General features: G+C 42.8%; 1 protein-coding gene across 1 annotated transcript in view; it reads right to left on the reverse strand.

Moving 5' to 3' along the window:
• The window catches only part of LOC126299622 (plexin-B), a 1,140,690-nt gene that overhangs the window by 721,144 nt on the left and 398,289 nt on the right, over positions 1-21,257 (reverse strand). The window lies entirely within an intron of this gene.

Raw genomic sequence — 21,257 nt, forward strand, 5'->3', positions numbered from 1 at the left:
CCATTTTTAATTTTACGATTGTTCTGATGCATACCTTACAACCAAGAAGGGTGTAAAGTTACTTGTGAATTACTTTGTATACTAAAATGTAGATGTATATGCTTACATTTATCTTAAAGAATACAGAGAACAGGCTGTTAAATGTATTTCCTCGTAACGGAGTAGTAAAATGATGGCTGCCCGCAATAAGCAGTAATGTAGGATATTTTGGACGCTACCGTTACTGCGGTCCACAGCGACAGGATCGTGAAATTTCTGAAAAATATAAAGAGAACTTTCGGTTTTCAAACAACAGCTTAGCCACTTTGTGTTATTCGTGAACTTTATAAAACCAACGGCAGTTGTAGAGGGAAAAACCCTTTGTACAGCCCATTGTTTATGACGAACGGAAAAGTGTCGAAAATTTGGCAACAATGCCGAAACTGCTTACGCATTTGATAACTGCGCATTTGAACATTCCCACGATCAGAAAGGATGTGTACGGCGTTCGGATGGAAGCAATGGTCAAGTAATTCGGAAAATATTAATTCTCGGAACACTGGACCTCTGACTATGAAATCGACAATGTTTATGAAACATTAATAACGAAACACGTTCACTTGCTCTCATATAGGCCCGAGATAATTAACTGCAAACATCGAGCTTCCCGGAATACATCTGCAGGAAGGGTGAAGAGCTATATTTTCTTCATATGGTGCACGTTACAGCACCCATTAGTTAATATTTTACTATGCTGTAGATAATTCGAGGATGAAAATAAAAACTAAAGCTGATCAGTTCTGGTAGCGTTCTCGCTTCCCGCGCCCGGGTTCCCGGGTTAGATTCCCGGCGGGGGTCAGGGATTTTCTCTGCCTCGTGATGGCTGGGTGTTGTGTGATGTCCTTAGGTTAGTTAGGTTCCAGTAGTTCTAAGTTCTAGGGGACTGATGACCACAGCAGTTAAGTCCCATAGTGCTCAGAGCCATTTGATCAGTTCTGTCACTGCAACATTGTGGATACGCTTTTATCACTGAGGCAATGACTTCAATAATTCCGTAACGCCACAGAAAAGAAGCGTACAAAATGAGATCCTAATGAACACCGTCGTTTTCTCCTGCCATCATTATATCATTACGATGCTGCCGCATTTATGCTGTAGATATATCTTTTCCTGCTGGCGTCGCAAGTGCTGCAGGTCCAAAGCCTCAATCATTATTCTCAACACCGTGCATATCACTATCGTTTTTTGTTGTGATTATTTTTCGGTTTTAACATCCAGGCGACACGAAGACCAAAAGAGATGGGTGTGTTGGGAGAAACCGACAATGAGTGGATTTCAGCATGTGATAGGTTACATTCTGAGTCAGTAAAGACGGAGATATGTGGCTACAAAGGGTGCTAGAACACTTAATTTACGTATTTTGGAAGGTACATCGAGAACTGTTGACTAAAGCCTTTGCTTTGGCGGAAGTAAAGATTCAACTAAAAGGCTCCTGCAGCTGCTATTTATTCTGCCACAGCCGTTTGGAGTAGTGAGTATCTACAGTATTGATACATTCTCGATATGGCAGGCTCTCCTACTTTCTGTACTGCATAATTCTGCTGACAATGAGGACATGGCAAGTGCCATAATCCGATTTCCCAGATACTTCACTCAGTGGAAGAGAGGGTCAAAATAAACGAACATGTGTCTCGGCTTATCCGTAGATAACTCAACCGTTTCTGAGAAAATAACAGTCAAGGTCTTTGACGCAGTTTAGATGCCTTCTGCAGCACGATAAGTTCAACTGCGGCGTCGGCACTGTGAGTAGCATCGCAGCTTCACAGTTTTGCGCCCCGTGTTTGCAACCCGATTATAGTTTTCATTTCATTTTTTTCTACCTCATTTATCTACCCATGCCCGTAGAAGGTATCAAGTTATGGGATACAAGGGCCTCATATTATCTGTAAAGTTACAACTGGATTTCATAACAAATGTCATACATTTATTACATAATATCTGTGTTTATGGTCCATTGCTGGCTGTTCGCTTTGAGAACTAATTCCGGAATGATGTGTTTCCCTTACTGATTCCCTCAAGAGGACAGAAGCAGTTGGGCAGGTCAGAATCGACTGAACTTGCAGGCTGCAGGAATAAACAGGTATACTTGCTGGTCGACCGAAACCTACAGCTCAGGAACAAGTACGCAGTACCACCAGTATTATTGATTAGATGCACAACATGAATCTGAATGATAACAATTTCAAATTTTTACATTCATTTGTTGTTTTATACATTCAGATAATCATCTTCCACGGACATGGGAAAAAAATAAAAAATGAAATAAAAACAATAATAGGGATTCGAGAACGGGGTGCAAAACGGTGAAACTGCGACGCTAGCCATTTTGCCACAACTTCCGCTGAACTAGTTACCTGTTGAAAGGTCCATACAGGACCTCGAATACTTTAACTGTAAATTTCTCAGAAACGGTCGAGTACCTGAGGACGAGCAGAGACAGATGCTCGCTTATTTTGACCCCTCTTCCACTGAGCGAAGTTTCTGGCATATCGGGTTATGGCACTTGTCGTGTTCTGCTAGTGAGTATTGGACGCAAGGAATCTGTTTTCCTTCCACATCCTGCATACTTACCTATAAGCAGATGTTGTATCAGACTTTTATATAAAAATTAATGAAGATTAGAGACATTATTAAATTCATAAAACAGCTATTAAATGCCATCGTCGTTCAAGATAACAGCAAAAACGGAGAACTATTGCACGAGAAATATTGAAAACTTAACTGGACTTGAGGATTCAACGGAATTCCACACTATCGAACAATTTTTTCTTTCTCAACAGATCCTGTTATTGAAATCTCCAGCGCTAGAAATGTCAGAATGAAGGTTAGAGAACAAGTAGCAAAAGCAAACAAAGTGGAAGGTATTTTTAACGATGCAGTTTGGAAAAACAAACTTTTAGGAAAAGATTCAAAGGTAAGAATATACAAAACAACTGTGAGACCAATTATGACATACACAGCTGAGACAAGAACTGAAACATCAAAAACTAGAGGTCTTTTGAAACCACGGAAATCAAAATTTTGCGAAGGATTGCACGGAAGACACTGAGAGATAGACAAGAAAAGTGAAATCTTTAGAAAATAATGTAAAGTGGACTCCATTAATGGGTGGGTACGTAAGAGAAAACATGCATGGAACGAACACGATAGGATGGATGAACGGAAGATTGTGAAAATAGTAAGAAATAAATCACCAGCTAGTAAAAGAAATATCGGTCGTCCAAGGAAAAGATGGAATGACGATATCAACGTAAACTAAGTTGTACTTAAGGAAACCGACTTTAGCCAAGGAAGAAAGGAAGAAGAAGATAATAATAAAGACATCGATGTTACCTTTAACGAGTGCCTGCTGAAGCAGTGTACCTCCATGGAGGCAATATTCTTGTACAAAGAAAAGATACGAGGTCGTGCTGAGCCGTCGATCTTATCTCAGCATAACGTGTTAAGAAAACAAGACTCACAGCGTGAGCCGGTTAGAAACTGTTGTGATAGCCGGGCAGCAGACGCTAATTTATATTGCTCTGGATTCGCGTTAAAATCTCAGAGAATGAGAAAGCTAGTACACCAAGTAGATGACGATAATAGCAACTGAAAGTGAGATATCGTGATAGCACATTGATACAGCTTATACTCATACCCATAAGGAGTGTAAAACGCCGTCTACCATAGCTGTCGACGACTGAGTACGATATTAGAGCAAAAACAACAGTGTGCTAAGTTATTTTAGAGAACGATAGAAATAAAAGACATTCATTAAAAGTATTATCCGTTTTTTTAAATTATGTGTTGAAGGTAAATGTGTTTTGTTTCAAAACACAAATAGCCAACAACTGTATATAATACCCTCTATGGCGCAGTCCTATCAGCAGTTTTCAGCCTATGTAAGTTTCAGCCAAAAATAGTTTATTTGTTAAATATAACATACATCTCTTTTACGTACGATATAGATAGAGAAATTATATGTGAACATTGTATCTAGTGTGTACTCGGTGATTACGTAACTCTTATTACAATACATCAAATGTAATCGCAATTAAGAATGTGTACAACCATCAATTGTAGGATGGAATGAGGACAATGTTCAAATGTATGTGAAATCTTTTGGGACTTAACTGCTAAGGTCATCAGTCCCTAAGCTTACACACTACTTAACCTAAATTATCCAAAGGACAAACACACACAGCCATGCCCGAGGGAGGACTCAAACCTCCGCCGGGACCAGCCACACAGTCCATGACTGCAGCGCCAGACCGCTCGGCTAATCCCGCACGGCTGAGGACAATGAAAATTTGTGCCAGACCGGGACATGAATCCGGATTTCGCGCGTATCACGAGTGGTCGCCTTACCGTTTGGCTATGCGTGCCCAACTCACAGCCAGACCCAAACTTCCATGTGTCGTCAACCATGTGTCTACAAGCTGTATTCGTACATCCATTATGTATATTCCCGTACTGGTGAGACATATTGCTTGAAAGCCGCTTACCGAGTATCGGCGGATAAATACGGTATCGCAGTGCCCTGTTATTTTGAATTAGGATGCGAAGAACCATCGGACATGAATACATGTCCAAAGGAACTTTGCATCGTAATTCAGAATAACACAGCACTTTGATATCGTCTTATTACAGTGGAACTTAAGTGACTATGAAAGTTCTCACATAGTGAAGTGATTGCACTTCATTTGCATCACCAATAGTTTCCGATGGTTGTGAAAGCGATCAAGCACACTAGTGACGGAGGAGACGACGACGTCTCTGAACAAGCTGCAGGCGATTTCTTCCCCCTGCGGTCGAACACTGATCGGGGTACAACGCAGTCGCAGGAAATATAGAGACAAAAAAAAAAAAAACCTGTTTCTCAATTTTAGATGTCGAAGCTGCTGTTGAGTCAACTATATGACCGCTTTGTGAGTCACAGAAAGAGGTTTCTTCAATAACTTACTCTGATATCAACTCCGAAACTCCTGGCCAATTGCGAATGCAGCCGCTTAAAGTCCACGACAGGAATCAGTCAGACAATGAAGAAGTCATACATCGAATTTAATGAGAAGTCATTACATTACTATAAAGTTCGTTGCGAACATTACTAATTTATGTTTTTTTTGGTTTTTCAGCTTATGTTCACTTGTATTTTAAGAAAAAGAAATGTTGACTGAAAGTCGTAGCTTTATTCAGAAGATAGAGCATAGGTTCTGGAGGTATCATAAATTAACTTGCCCCAATTCCTTTCAGAAAAAAATAAAACTGAAGTAACATGTAAATCAACCCGTACAAATGTCAAAGGTACAGCAAAGCTTTAGATGGATCCATGAAACCAGCAAGCGAACTCTTACGAAAGCGCCACTTACAGTTGGCAGGTAGCTACAAATGTGGAAATGGATGGCGCCGACTCCAAGCGACAACCTACAACGTGCCGGCACCGCGCTATTCTAGGAGACTTCCTTGCATGACGGATGTGACGTCAGTCAGTGTTATATGCAAATATTCACCCCCCGTGAGAGTCGCATGTATTGGACAAAGCACTCTCACTCCATCAATACGTGACAGCGCCGTCAAACGACACATCTCTATGTTACTCGCCAAGCGACAGCCACCGCGACTGCTGCAGGAGTGCACGGTGAAACGTCTATTTCTGCTTCGGATATCACAACGCAGAAGCATCCGTTAAATGTAGCGAAACAGGAGACGAATGCGGTATAAAACTGGAGAGGGAACAACCGCTGTAGTGAGTCGTTTCGAATAAACTGTAATACTTCTTGTGAAAGCCTTAAGGGGCGATAACGTGAGTTCGAGTCAAGCTCGGATTGAACTGAATTCTGCGGAGTCCCTTTAGAAAGAAAAGGAAATATGCTAGCGTTCACCTTCCACAATTTAGGGAAACTATGGAAAAATCTAAATCGGAATGCCCGCAGCGGGTTTCGAACTCCACTTCTTCCGACTGCGAGTCTAGTGTCTTAACTGCTGTGCCAACTTGTTCGATAACTGGTTACAGTATAAATCCTAATGCTAAATTAATCCCTATGCGAATGAATTCTGGGTAGATACGAAGGTTTCATCTAATCTATTTTTTCCTAAACTCCGTTCAAACTTGCCTTCTTTATAGTAGGAAACTAGATTATCAAGGCCTATTGACCTCTTTGGCATCAAGATGCTCATATTTTACATGCATTCTTTTAAAGCTGCATTAGGAATGTGAATTGAACTGCCACATACTAAAAGAGCCTAAGTCAAAAAGTATCCAAAATGGAATTAAGCATATTGACGTCTAGCTTGAGGATAGCCCAATCTTTTAATGCTACAAAGCCCTTGACAGATACTTGGTTACGGTAAAAAAGATGCTGTGGAAATCTTGTTATGTGCTATAAGGACTTACAGGAAGTGACTGAAGCCCTTCTAGCATGTCAGTAGAGCCCTTCCAGCTGAAACAAGAGAGGCAACCGGCAACACAAAGTGTTCCACTAAAAGGAAGAAATCATATTGGCAAGGTTGTAAAATTTTTATATGTCAGATTTAACGCTTTAATGACGTATAAATTGTTCAAGGAGAAACGTCCCCAGATGTTTTCAAGGAATTTACATTTCAGAAACACTCAAATAGACAGCTGCTGCACATGTGAAGAGCTGAGAGGAAAATGAGAAGCCCCCACCAATGCTGCAAAGCGTTGTACCACTGGAGAGCTGATGGTTCACAATGGAAGGGCCCATAAACTTTATACTTAGCTTAGAGTAGAAGCTAAAATGACAGACGAGTCCCCTATAATTGCTGTTAGTTTTGACATGCAAAATGTCAAAATTCCACAGATCAATTTCCTGTCCAGGATACATTGTATCTACACAGTTGACAGCTCATATATTTTGTATTCATGACATAAAAAATAATGCACATATATATCTCGATATGGCAGTGGAAAACAAAGGCCTAACAAAGTTTGACTTTCCTCTGTAAGTTTTTGCAGAGCATTCCTCCATCAGTCTCTGGATTACACATGTATTCCGACAACTGTAGAGGACATAACAATAATCATGTTCTACCTATAATGTTATCGGCAATGACTGACTGTAACCGGTTTGAGAAAATTGAACACTACTTCCCTATCAGAGAACATTCCTTTCTCCCTTGTGACACGGATTTCATCATTATCAAAAGAGAACTTAGATAGCATGACAGGTTCTATACGATATACCAACTAACAAACTCCATAATAAATTCCACCAAAGTTCAAATATATTTTGTGACAGAAATTGATGCAAATACTGGATTACAATACTTTGTGACAGCAATTTTACGAGAAGACTTACGTTTCAGTTGAAACTTGCCAGAAAAGTGTTCCACTTTCTTACCAGTAACATGGTACATTTTAAATACAGCGACAGTGTACATTTTTGTAATATATTTGTAACCATTGGTTATTCTTAAAGCCACTATTGAATACATGTATTAACCCATTATTTGGCTATGTTTTTCTCAAGCAACATCAAAAATACACACCGTTTTCTGCACCGTGTTTCAAGTTTCGTCCTTGGATGGATAATGGTGCTTGCAAACAACATTTAAGTTCTCAAATACAGCGATATTTTGTTGTCTCTGATGAAAAGTTTCTCAACAGTGTGCATCTTTAGCAGACATCTTGCAAGGTTATGTGAGAATCAGTTACCGGTGCAGAAAATTCGTTCGATTTTGTGGCGCCGTTTTTATTGTACAACGAGAACTGCTTATAAATGGAAAGAGGAAGTCTTCAAGGTGAGTTATTATGCGAACGTGATAGCAAGAGCTCGACGCCTCCTTGACGTTTGTTTCAGTGCATCCGAACTCTTACAGGAACCAATAATTTGCGAGTAGGGGTTTAATGGACGAGAGACGTTGGATGTTTGAGAATGTCAGGGACCGTGTCCGGATGGTCGAAGTAGTTAAAGCAACCGCTTGCGAGAAGCAGTAAATCAGGGTTCGAGTCTCGGTCTGTCATAAATGTTCAACTTTCGCCATTTTATTACCACAATGCCCTGTGCGGCTGAAAGTCACGAGTTTCGCATCCATCCTTTCCCATTCCTTCCCCATCGTCTATTTCATAAAAATAAACATGCCATTACACGTTCACGGTAACCTGAATGAGCGATCCTAGGTCATGGTACTAAATAAAACCCGATATATCAAAGAACCATCTCCGGCTCAACTACTCGCTTCACGTACTATGGGTTATTCTGTAAGTAACGCAAAAAAATGCATCTGATATTGCGAATAATTCTCGCCACACTCAATGCTTACATAATTCGTTCGTACATCTTGCCACAGCAGACAATCAATAAACATGTATCTTCTGAGGATGAATCGCTAGGCAGTTCGAAACCGGTATTGGGATAATAAAAATTAAAGAAAAAAAAAAAAAAGGAGAGCGGCTGCAGTAATTTCACGAAACCTTTATGTCAACGGTATTCTGCGCCCCGTTTTGTAGCCTCTCATGGCTATCCATCCTGGGCTTATATTTCAGTAAGATAATGCTCTGTCGCACACGGTGCGAGTTTCTACTGCTTGTCATCGTGCCAAACCCCACCTTGGCCAGTTTAGTCACCGGATCTCTCCCCAGTTGAGAGCGTTTGGAGCATTATCGGTAGGGCCCTCCAACCAGCTCGGCATTTTGAGGAGCTAACGCGCTAATAGAACAGAATTTTGCACGATATCGCTCAGGAGGACAACCAACAACTCTGTCAATCAATGCCAAGCCGAATAAATGCTCGTATAAGGGACAGATCTGAGAAGCTTTTACTCTTGAATGAAATCATCCAGTTTTTCTGAAACTGTAATCATTTGTTCGTCTGTACACGTACATCACATGTTCCGATTTGCGTCCCATTCGGAAAATTCCTTCATGTTTGCATCTTTTGTTATCTTAGAGTGTCCTGCAGGGATGTAAATTATTAAAAAAAAAAGTGGCCTGCAGAGATGTAAATTATTTAAAAAAAAAGCATTTTTTTCACCGGTCTCGACCAGAATATTCCCTTAATACAGCAACAAATCGGGCAGCTTCATTCACGGTGTGTATTCGGGCACGTCAAAATGCGATAGCCCCTTTCTTACATACTGTCACATCGGCCCATGATACTGTGCTGGTTCCAGACAACCGGCTGGCACGTAAACACCACTTCACTGCCATGATTTACGTCAGTGATGGAATTTAACATGAGCGCCTCGCACCACTTTTATCCACCTTTAAATCCCAAGGGGCCTACTAGTATAATGCCCGGTGAGCCTACGCTCCTACACAAATGATGTACGAGCATCGTGGCTACTCATTCCTTCAGACGTACCGGTCTCTCTCATAAGCTGAAAAATTATTGCGAGCTGCTTATGGTCGGCTTGCCGTCGGCGGTCCCGTGCTTCAGCAGTGTGGTCGCCCGCCTGTTCGTTTGCGAAGTTCACTTATGCCGGGTCCTTATTTGAATACCGTGTCATCGTTTACTACACACGTGCGCTCCAGGGAGGTCGGCAACAGCAGGGGAAGTGACAGCCAATAACACCATTAACAGGGAGTGGCGAGGGCGCTGCCACCCTTTGCCAGGGGGCAACAACGTGCCGTCCACTGGAATTAACGAGGTGGGGTGCTGCGTTGTACGAACAAATTGGGATAAGTATTGAAAAAGGAAGATAAGAGGGGTAATGTCCCGTAGACATCGACGTCATTAGACACGGAGCATAAGCCCGGATACCTTCAACGATGGACAACGAGTTCGGCCGTGCCCTTTCAAAGGAACTATCCTGGTATTTGGCTGGAGCGATTTAGGGAGATCACGGAAAAACGAAATCAGGGTGGCCGGACACGCATTTATAACCGTCCAATGCGAGTCAAATGTGCTAACTAATGTGCCACCTCGCTCCGTTTAAGTATTGAAGTCATGCTTTTGCGTGTATGCTTATAAGCAGCTGCAGTGCCCGGCGTTGCACGGGACGTTTAATATCCGCCACACAAAGTGATTGGCTCTGTGCCTTGTTGACACCCATATCGAATACAAGCCGCATGCGGAACTGCAACCGCAAGGGCACATTTAAATCTCTGGGTATCAACGGAATCCTAGGAATGAATAAGTCTTCATCTGTGGCATACCTCGCGATGATGTTGGCCTCCATTATGTTGGGCAGTAGGTTCTTCACGGCCAGCCTTGTTCCGTTGCACATTTAACAAAGGTAGCTAGAGTTTCGGATCATGTTTCTCTCGCTCGTTCCGCGATTTACTGACATCTAATGGTACTATCACCAAGACGGCTATTACCGCTCTAATTTATTCTTGCGATAGGAATTACAGTCAGTTTACCATCATATATTTCATTTGTTAGGCATTTAATTTTTCATTAATTTTCTTCATTATTTCATCTGAATGTAGAAGTCTGAAGTAAATCGGCCGATAACTTTGGGAGCCGGCCGCGGTGGTCTCGCGGTTCTAGGCGCGCAGTCCGGAACCGTGCGACTGCTACGGTCGCAGGTTCGAATCCTGCCTCGGGCATGGATGTGTGTGTGATGTCCTTAGGTTAGTTAGGTTTAAGTAGTTCTAAGTTCTAGGGGACTAATGACCACAGCAGTTGAGTCCCATAGTGCTCAGAGCCATTTGAACCATTTTTGATAACTTTGGGATAAATCGTTCAAGTACTTTTCGAGATGTTTGGTAACATCGTTCCTCCTTTATTTATTTTATTTATATATTTACATATTGAGTATGTTCAAAAATATCTAACCTATGCCTGCCCAACAGTTCATTAGGGGATCATGTAGAAACATGAAGTAAATCGGCTAAGAAATTTTAGAAATGTTTTGGTAACAACATTTTCCCTTTATTGTTAGATTTCGATATCTTATGTAGACAGTGATCTTTCTTTAGTCTCGAGGGTAAAGTGTGCCAAATTTTATCAAGATTAGATTAAAGCTGTACATTTGTATGAATTAAAAAAAAGGTACTCTTCTTTATGAATACTGAATAAATTTTCATCTGCCAAGACCACTTATTCATATCAGAAGACCAATTTCGGCAATTCTCTCTTGCCATATTCGGATCTATGTTTACATCATTACATAACATAGATCCGAAGATGGTAATAGATAACTGCCGAAACTGGTCATCTACATTATGTGATCAAACGTATCTGGACACATGGCTGAAAATGGCTTACAAGTTCGTGGTGCCCTCCATTGGTAATGCTGGAATTCAATACGCTGTTGGCCCACCCTTAGCTTTGACGACATCTTCCACTCTCGCAGGCATACGTTCAGTCAGGTGGTGGAAGGTTTCTTGGGGAATGGCAGCCCATTATGCACGCAGTGTTGCGCTGAAGAGAGGTATCGAGGTCGGTCGGTGAGGCCTGGCACCACGTTGGCGTTCCAAAACATCCCTAAGGTATTCTGTAGGATTCAGGTCAGGACTCTGTACAGGCCAGTCCATTAAACGGATATTATTGTCGTGTAACCACTCCGCCACAGGCCGTGCATTATGAATAGATGCTCGATCGTGTTTAAAGATGCTGTCGCCATACCCGAATTGTTCTTCAACAGTGGGAAGCAAGAAAGTGCTTAAAACATCAATGTAGGCCTGTGCTGTGATAGTGCCACGCAAAGCAACAAGGAGTGCAAGCCCCCTCCACGACAAACACGGCCACACCATAACACACCTCCGAATTTTACTGTTGGCACTACAAACGCTGGCACATGACATTCACCGGGCATTCGCCATACCCACACCATGCCATCGGATAGCCACATTGTGTACCGTGATTCGTCACTCCACACAACATTTTTCCACTGTGCAGTCGTCCAATATTTACGCTCCTTACACCAAGCGAGGCGTCGTTTGGCATTTACTGGCGTGATGTGTGGCTTATGAGCAGCCGCTCGACCATGAAACCCAAGTTTTCTCACCTCCCGCCTAACTGTCATAGTACTTGCAGTGGATCCTGATGCATTTTGGAATTGTTGTGTGATGGCCTGGATAGACATTACGACCCTCTTCAATTGTTGGCGGTCTCTATCAGTCAACAGACGAGATCGGCCTGTACGTTTTTGTGCTGTACGTGTCTCTTCACGTTTCCACTTCACTCGCACATCGGAAACAGTGGACCTAGGGATGTTTAGGAGTGTGGAAATCTCGCGTACCGACGTATGACACAAGTGACACCCAATCACCTGACCACGTTCGAAGCTCCTGAGTTCCCCAGAGCGCCCTATTCTGCTCTCTCACGATGTAAAATGACTACTGAGGCCGCTGATATGGAGTACCTGGCAGTAGGTGGCAGCACAAGGCACCTAATACGAAAAACGAATGTTATTGGGGGTATTCGGATACTTTTGATCATTCAGTGTATATACATAAAACATTTCAGCGATCTCGGCAGCTGAAAATTTATTCAGTGTTCACAATACTACAGATCGCCCCCACGCTGACGATGTCAGAAGTGTGTAAAAAACTCTTCTTTGTATGTATATATAGATGGATATTGTACTTATGCTTATCGTAACTGTAACTATTTGTGATTTATAGACTTCTGATTTAGCGGGCTGATAGTTTCACATTATAAACATTTCGAGATCTACATCTTCATCCACTAGTCACCTAATCGTATGCTGTATGGCAGCGAAACTTCATACATATACTAATGCCTTAATGCAGAACCCATTTACGCTCAAAACACAAGTCTGTTCCGTTCGGGTCACCAGGTACAAACCTGGAGCTGTCAGCACCTCGTCGATGTCTCCGGTGCTCATACTTAACAAACTGTGTAAGCGGTGATTAATAATAAAATCAAAATTTATTCCTTTTTCATGTTTTTTACCTTTTCTGTCCACGTCCTGTTCCTAATCACTTACAGATAGAAACATTTCTATACGTCTTTCTTGCATTCACAGTGCCATATTAGCACCTGGTGGCCAAAATTAGAACAACTTTTTCTTATTGCTTAAATCCGTTCAGCATCAACGCATTGGAGTATCTACCATTTTTCGCTGCCATACGATAATTACAGCCCGCACTGGACCTCTGTGAGTACCTGCACTTTAAACATAACCACCTGGTATCACTACCATTTCTCCCTTTCGTGTTGGTAGTCGCGAATGGTGCCCAGGTAGAACAGCTGCTGTAAACCTCAGTGCCAGTTCGATTCTCTCTGATTTTCCCTTCACGTTCTTTTCGCCAGATGAAAGTAGGAGGAAGCTATATATTGGATTTTAACAGCAAACTACACGAGAGTAGTGGATGAAGACGACTTGTGGAGCAGGTTCGAAGTTCATACCTGAATGATTACTGGTGCAGGGGCCAAAATCCGCAACCCGCCATCATCCACTACTGCCGGCAGAGTGTAACCATATTTTGAAGTTATTGATACGTCGATATGATGGACGTTAAAGAGAACAAAGAATGATATGTCAAAACATGAATAATTAACGGTTTAGTCTCAGACGAATGAGACGTTAAAAATCGGCGTGCAGAACGTAGAATTAGATGATTAAACGGGACATCAGGTACTACCCAGCAACAGAAGCAAATACGACACTAAAATCTAGGTCTGGGCAATATAACTTCGATTTGCACGATCTGTATAGATGTGTACGCCTCAGCCAAATAGCAGCAGCAAACGAATGCTTACTCCTAATTTAAACGGATAAAACGTGAAAAAATATTTCAAACTGGTTAAAATTATTCTTTAAGAGAAATTATTTTGCTTGGCCATGATTTATCTCATAACCAGTATTCGTTTCCTAAAAACTGCAAGTATGTGGACAGTTCACGACGTTATATGTAAATTTAAAAACAGAGGTTTTTAAGTGTGGTAGTGAACACAAACCAGGAACTGAATAGTTGCAGTTTGTTGCATAGCGTCTGAAATACATGCAGATGCATAAAGAACATACATCTGAGGGAGGACTCTGACAGAGAAACAAAATTCTAAATTCTGCTCAAACGAAATAAGTTGCACGATTAATGTAAATACTTCTCGAAAAAATCTGAAGTTTTCTTATCGTGTGGGATGAAATTCTACAGCATACAAAGAGAGGAAGAGTTAGATGAAAAGTAGTTACAGATATGGAGCAGTCACCTACAGTGTTGTCATTACTCTTAGAGGGAACTAGTTGAGATGTAAAACGCTGAAAGAATCAAACTTCAGGATAGTAAACTGGAGATCTCCAACTAATATGTGTTATAAATAATACCCGCTGCTAAATCCAGATAGTAAAATGAACTAAGAAAATTAAGGATGCTTCAGAAAAGAAAATTTATGAAAAAGGCGAAAAACACTTCAAATGATTTAAATTAAAAATATTTTAATATCAAACATTGTGACACTGAAGGAGTGGTAGCTACACACATTATCAAAAAGTGCGAAAGCAGAAGACTGTTTATATTACAGTTATTAATATTTTCTTGTTGGTAAATTATACTCTAAACAATCGTATTGCTCATGATAAACTGCAAATAAAGCACGACATAAAATTCCTTTCAAAGGCCTGTGAACAAATATGAATATTGTATGTGGTCATCAAATTCTGACGTATAATGATAATAGGTTTCCCGGTTTTATATCTAATTTATTGTAAAATGTGTTGGCCTAATACCGTATGAATTAACACGTCATAACACCCTGTATGTTTACGGGAAGTTTTCACCGCTATTTTAAAATTCACTGCCCTTCTCGGGCGAGCGTGCGGAGCTTTTTATAGCAAAGATAAACGACGATAAAGTTGCGCGGTGTGAGGGACGAGCTCTCCATTTGACTGTTTTGAGTGTAAGCAAGAGATGACTAAAGACTTGCTGCAGCCAACCAATGGCGTGCTGGCTCCATTACTAAGCAGCTTGTCGACAATCCAGACAGCTTTTAGACGACACCGATGTTCGTAGTGACAAGTCGGCACTGTACTCGTTTTAGAGTAGACGAAATACTCCTGCTCTGAGAAGCAGCCCAGAAGAAAATATCAGCCAAAAAAGTCTCTCCATTTCGTGCTGCAAATGGTATCGATCCTATTGCTTAAGTAAATAACTAGTCGCTTCAGGGGCAAAGTAAAGTGAGGCACAAACTCATTGCATACGTCGCAGGGTAAAATGCTTCTGAAACTATTATTTCCTCTTTGTTTTGGTGCTGAGAGCGACGTCTTGAAGTGACGCGTAACTCAGATTTGCTTAATGAGGATTCGTGGCCCAGCTGGTGCCAGACCACAAATACAAAGTTCCCAGATTCGAAACTGTGAAGGGTCCAAGATACTGTTTCGTCACTAACGTGCTTGCAATGCGGTATTTGTGTGAAAAATGCCAAGTTATGTAGTATTTCGAATTCTACTCTGAGCAGCAGGTCAGCCTAGATGGGTGAACTGTTTCTCAGGGGGGAGGAATGCAAAAATATGACAACCTCAGCAGCAAAATGCTTGGTGTCCAAATCAACCTTCCACTTAATTACGTGCTTTTGTGTGTTTCTGCCTACCGCACGCCAGACAACAGCACGCAATTTAGTCTCATTGCGTGTCCGACGTGTCAGATTTGTAAATATATGTTGTCGATGAATGGCACGAGTGCCTGCAGAGTGCAACCACGTGTTTGTGCCGTTGTTGGCGATGATAGACAATATGAAGCTTTCTGCCGAGCTTCATTCTCTCCTCCGACAGCGTCAGTAGAATCACGTGCCACATCCCGTTACAGAATGTGGAGATGTCTGGAATTAATTCCAGGGCAGTGACAGTGGATCTGACGATAAGTAATGTTACGCTATCACGCTTCGTATCACTACCGGCCCAATACTAGCGCTGAAAACTTTTCCACGACCTGCGTTCAAACCAGTTACCTTGAGACGAGACCCACCACGTAAGGTGCTTTCGTGACTACGATTACGAAGGAGAGTATACTATTGTTTTAAATTAGTATAAGTACCACTGCTTTCATAATATTCAGAATACTTCCAATGTGTCGAATTTTACTCAAGAGTGGCCGAGCGGTTCTAGGAGCTAGCCTGGAACCGCGTGACCACTACGGTCGCAGGTTGAAATCCTGCCTCGGGCATGGATGTGTGTGATGTCCTTAGGTTAGTTAGGTTTAAGTACTTCTAAGTTCTAGGGGACTGATGATCTTAGAAGTTAAGTCCCATAGTGCTCAGAGCCATTTGAACCATTTTATTCAAGACTTACGCCCAAGAACTACGTTTTAGGAATCAAGATATCCCCTACAACCCGATAAGCGTTGTAGCGTCCACCGTCGTAACAACACTGGGCTATAGAACTGCTTGGCTCAGCTGTAGAGCTCACGTGCGCTATCCGCTCTAAAGTATCCGGACACATAGCAGTGGACACGAATACGTGGTTTGTCCATCCTTCGCCTCTAAAACGACTTGAATTCTGCTGGGGACATTTTCAGTGAGGTCTTCCAATGTCTGTGGAGCAATGGCAGCCCATTCTTTCTCAAGAGATGCTCAGAAAAGGTAGTGATGAAGCTGAGATTTCTCACTCATCCCGCAGGTGTTTCATTGGGTTCAGGTTGGAAACTTCACTCCAGGAACGCTGTTTTCCACACTTCATTGCCTCCAGGATGCTGCATTACGACAGGGTGCACTGTCTTACTGATACAGTCAGTCCTCGTCTCCGATATGTTCCTCTACTGTACGCACTACACAATACTGTAAAATGTGTTCTTATACGTGTGCATTTAGCGTTTTCTTAAGCGCAATAACGGGACACATCCTAACCACAAAACACCCCTATACCGTATACCGCCTCGTCCGTACTTCACTGTTGGCACTAAACATGAAGGCTGGTAACTTTCTCCGGACATTCGCCAGACCAAAGACATGCTTACGAGGAGCTGCTCGACGATTGTACCCCATTATTTTGAATTGCCTCAGCAAAGTCATTGTGCTAGCTGGACTACTACTAGCACTTGGGGAGAGTGATACCTTCCGTTGGTTTCATGCGATTTTTTGCAACCTCCGTCCGCAATGCTCGACGGTCCCTCTCCGTCTGTACACGAGGTCTGCCCGGTCGTGGCTTAACTGTAGTCGTTATTTCGCGCCTCCTCTTCAGAGTCACATCACCAGCAGTCGAATTGGGCAGCTTTAGATGGGTTGACATGCCCCTGATGGATTTGTTACTCAGGTAACATCCAATGACTAGCCCACTTTGGAAGACACTGAACTCTCTTGGCCGATCCATTCCTGATGCTCTGCTGTCATCACAATACTCCCACTGTTTTATTACAGTGGCTGGTCCTCCTCTCGTACCAACTAGTGGCCAGTTCCTCAATACGTAATGGTGTCCGGATGCTTTTGATCAGATAGACTGCACTGAGCAAGATCTTGTGATTAGGCACGTACAGTGTGTACGGCGAAATTGTTCTGTCCCGGGATCGTACGAGACTTAAGAGGGGACGTCCAAAGTCAGTAACCGAACTGTAGTCACACTTAGAATCCAATGGAAAACTAAAGAAAGTACGAGATCGTCTAAGGCAGAATGTTTAGACCAGTTGCAGAAGGAGGCACATTTGTACACCATCTTCTGTCAGTGTGTACCATCGTACGTCGTGAAAACAACACGAATCGATCAGTATGTTGAGGGGAACATGGACGCTTTAGCCTTCTGCTACAAGCTGATATATCAACGGTGGCCAAATACTGCACTGGTTCAAAATGGTTCAAATGGCTCTGAGCACTATGGGACTTACCATCTGAGGTCATCAGTCCCCTAGAACTTAGAACTAACTAACCGAAGGACATCACACACATCTATACCCGAGGCAGGATTCGAACCTGCGACCGTAGCAGACGCGCGGTTCCGGACTGAAGCGCCTAGAACCGCTCGGTCACAACCGCCGGCTTACTGCACTGGCCAAGATTCTAACGTCAATATCACTTTTCTGGGACACGACGATTAAAAAAGTCATAGACATACGTCTGACGAACGATTTATTTAATCGCGAGGGTGATTTTTGTTTGGATAAGATGTGGAATCCCGCTCTTGAAATAGCCAACTCTCGAAGGCCTCCATACAGTATATCCTTCGTTAATACCTAGTGGTTATAAACTAGAAGATGTGACACAGTGCCTGCTTTAGAGGATATCTTTGTCGCCCGCGTGACATTTCTAAGGCTGTGTAAACACATGCAATAGCGCTAGCGACGTCTTTATTAAGCTGAAGGGAGGGCTGCTCCGTCGCGCAGCCGACAATAGGCTTTTCTTTCACATCCTCCTCAGTGAGAATCGACAAAAGTGGCTCCTGAGGGTGAAGGTACGGTTGCTGCTCTTCATCAGTGACGAACTTCAAACAAAACCAGGATTAGATTATATAAAGCAACTATCCTTCAGGTTCCTTCGCGTACTGAAGCACATCCTGGGTTATTCTCCAAAACATTCAACTCCAAAACCTTCACGTACAACAGATTTAAGTGCTGAGGTCCTCAGGGCTCCCTGTTTGGAAGGGATCACGATCTTCACGCGCTATTTAAATGGATTCCATCAGACAACATATCTTACAGCATGTCAACGACATTGGTACCACTCGTTCTCAGTTACGACACCGATACAGAGTCGCCCTATGCCTCAAACCGAGCGAGGTGGTGCAGTGTTTAGCACAGTGAACTCGGTTCAAATCACGTCCACCTATCCAATTTAGGTTCTCCTGGATTTCCCTAATTCGCTCCAGGCACATGTCGGAATGGTTCCTTCGGAAGAGCTTGGGCCGATATCGTACTCTGCCTCTAACAACCTCTATCACGACGGCACATTAAACTCTAAAACTTCATTCATTCCTTTTCCTACGCCTCATGGAAAACTAAGATAATAATTAAACCAAGGCTCGACGTAAACGGATGACAATATCTGCGAGACAGCATTCTTGGAGGTTGGCCGAGGGTCTCCGGCGTCCTGCATTACCTTCCTCTTCAAGTGGTATAAATAACGTGAATGAAGAAATAGGAAACCACTGATTTCCTCAATAGGCAGCGACTCAAGAAAGCGATGAGTCTGAGATACAGAAAAAAAACGGACAAATGCGACTAGGATTCGTGCTCTGAGTGTTCTGCATGATGGTCAGAAAGAGTGTGAAAAGCTTTTAAGGTAGTTGTCGGGCAGGTTGTGCTGAGAAATAATTGTCAAGAAAAAAATTCGGTAAGATGCGCCGTTCCCGAGTTAATTAGCATTGAAGTTAGCCTATTAAGCCGTTGCGCGCGGAGATTCAAGCGGCCAGCCAGATACAATTAGCGTCTGTTGTTCTCATAGCGTGTCTGCCCCGCCTTCGGCTCGGGTTCGATCCTTACTACCGTCCCATGTCCACTCTTAGTATCACTCTCTTATTCGGGTTTAGGAACCCAAACGAAGCACCCATTTGGCGGGCTTCTTAAATCTACGTGCGCAACGACCTGATTGGCCAACTTCAACGTTAATCAGCTAGGAAACAGAGAACCGTTTCGATTTTCTTCTCAACAATTATTTCTCAGCACAACCTACGCTGCAACACCCTTACGAGCTTTGCAGATTGTTTCAGACCAGCTTGTAGATCAGAGGTGTCCAACCCGCGGCCCGAAGTAAGTATCAATGCGGCCCGAGAAGTGAGCATCTGTCACACGATCGGAAAAAAATCCAAAAAATCCCCTTTACGTTATGATAAACTGAACATTTTCAATTTGAAACTCCCCGCGTACGACGCATACTCTTATTGGTCAATACCGTTCTCTTTTATTTTCTTTTTTTGCTTAGTGGTATTTGTTGGTGCGCGGCCTAAAAATACACGTCTTCTTCCACTGTGGTCCAGATAACCTAAGACTGATGACCTCCGAAGTTAAGTCCCATAGTGCTCAGAGTCAGATAACCTAAAATATTGTATATCCCTGCTGTAGAGAGTTCATCTGCAAGTTTTGTCGAGTGAGTTTGCGAGTATCAAAATGTGTAACATAAATGGCTGTAGCTCTTCATTTCATTGACATGAAAACTTAAATATCTTACACAGCATAGCAACCGTAGACCTTGGCATCATTTAACGTAAATTTGAACTTGATACGTCCACGGACAGAGAGAGAGAGAGAGAGAGAGAGAGAGAGAGAGAGAGAGAGAGAGAGAGAGAGAGAAGAGACGGGCAACGAATGGTGAAAAAATATTTTTTATGTGATGTAATTACAAATTAAGAAATTTCGGCCGTTTTCCTTTATTTGTACTGTGAAACCTTGCTGCTCGTAAACTTCATGATTCTAGGTCAGCGGGAAGCACCCTATACATCTGACGGTTGAGTTTGCAAGTGCCGGCCGTTGTGGCCGAGCGGTTATAGGCGCTACAGTCTGGAACCGCGAGACTGCTACGGTCGCAGGTTCGAATCCTGCCTTGGGCATGGATGTGTGTGATGTCCCTAGGTTAGTTAGGTTTAAGTAGTTCTAAGTTCTAGGGGACTGATGACCTCAGAAGTTAAGTCCCATAGTGCTTAGAGCCCTTTCATTTTCAGTTTGCAAGTATCAAAATATGTGACATAAATGGACTATCGTTTGACTGCCTTCAGTTAGAAGCTTAAATTTTTTACACCGCCAAGCTATCGTAGGCCTTAGTATTTGACATAAATTGCAACCTGCTAGCCCTACCCGTTCCTGAGAAAAATGGGTCTTAACAGACGGACAGACAGACCGACAACAAAATGAGCCTACAAGGGTTTCGTTTTTACCTATTGGAGTACGGAACCTTAAGAAGAAGAAAAAAACAAGAAACGAAACTTCGCAGCAGTTTTAGGACTCAGAAGATGGCTGGACGGTTCTGAATCGAAATATCAGCAGAGGAGACTTACGGGATACGGATGCATTATCGTGATTTTACAGGGCGAGCAGTACGCTGTGAAAATATGCAGATTCACAAAATGAGACCAGTTCTCACGATTACAACCGACAATACTCGAGCTGGGCTTTGGCCAGCTTTAATAGTAATAAGACGAAGCGCGGCGAGCACAAAGCCGGGGGAGAATACGGAAATCAGCGGCGGCTGAGCGCGGACGGCATATCGACCGCAGGTGTTCACGCGCGCGGCCGCCAAGTGGCCCACGCCTTCTGACAACACAGCTGCCGCCGCTCTCCGCACTCGCCATTGTCCTCGCTAAGGATCGTTATCGGCCCTATGCCGGACACGAATTGGCCTAACAGACCGCTGCGCTGTCAGGCACTTCCACCCATCCGTGTGCCCTGCCACGCTCAACGAATCCTACCATACGGAGCTCACAGAGGACGCGTAAATCAAAGCATAAGCGCA

Source organism: Schistocerca gregaria, chromosome X, assembly GCF_023897955.1.
Source record: "Schistocerca gregaria isolate iqSchGreg1 chromosome X, iqSchGreg1.2, whole genome shotgun sequence".
Lineage (NCBI taxonomy): Eukaryota > Metazoa > Arthropoda > Insecta > Orthoptera > Acrididae > Schistocerca > Schistocerca gregaria.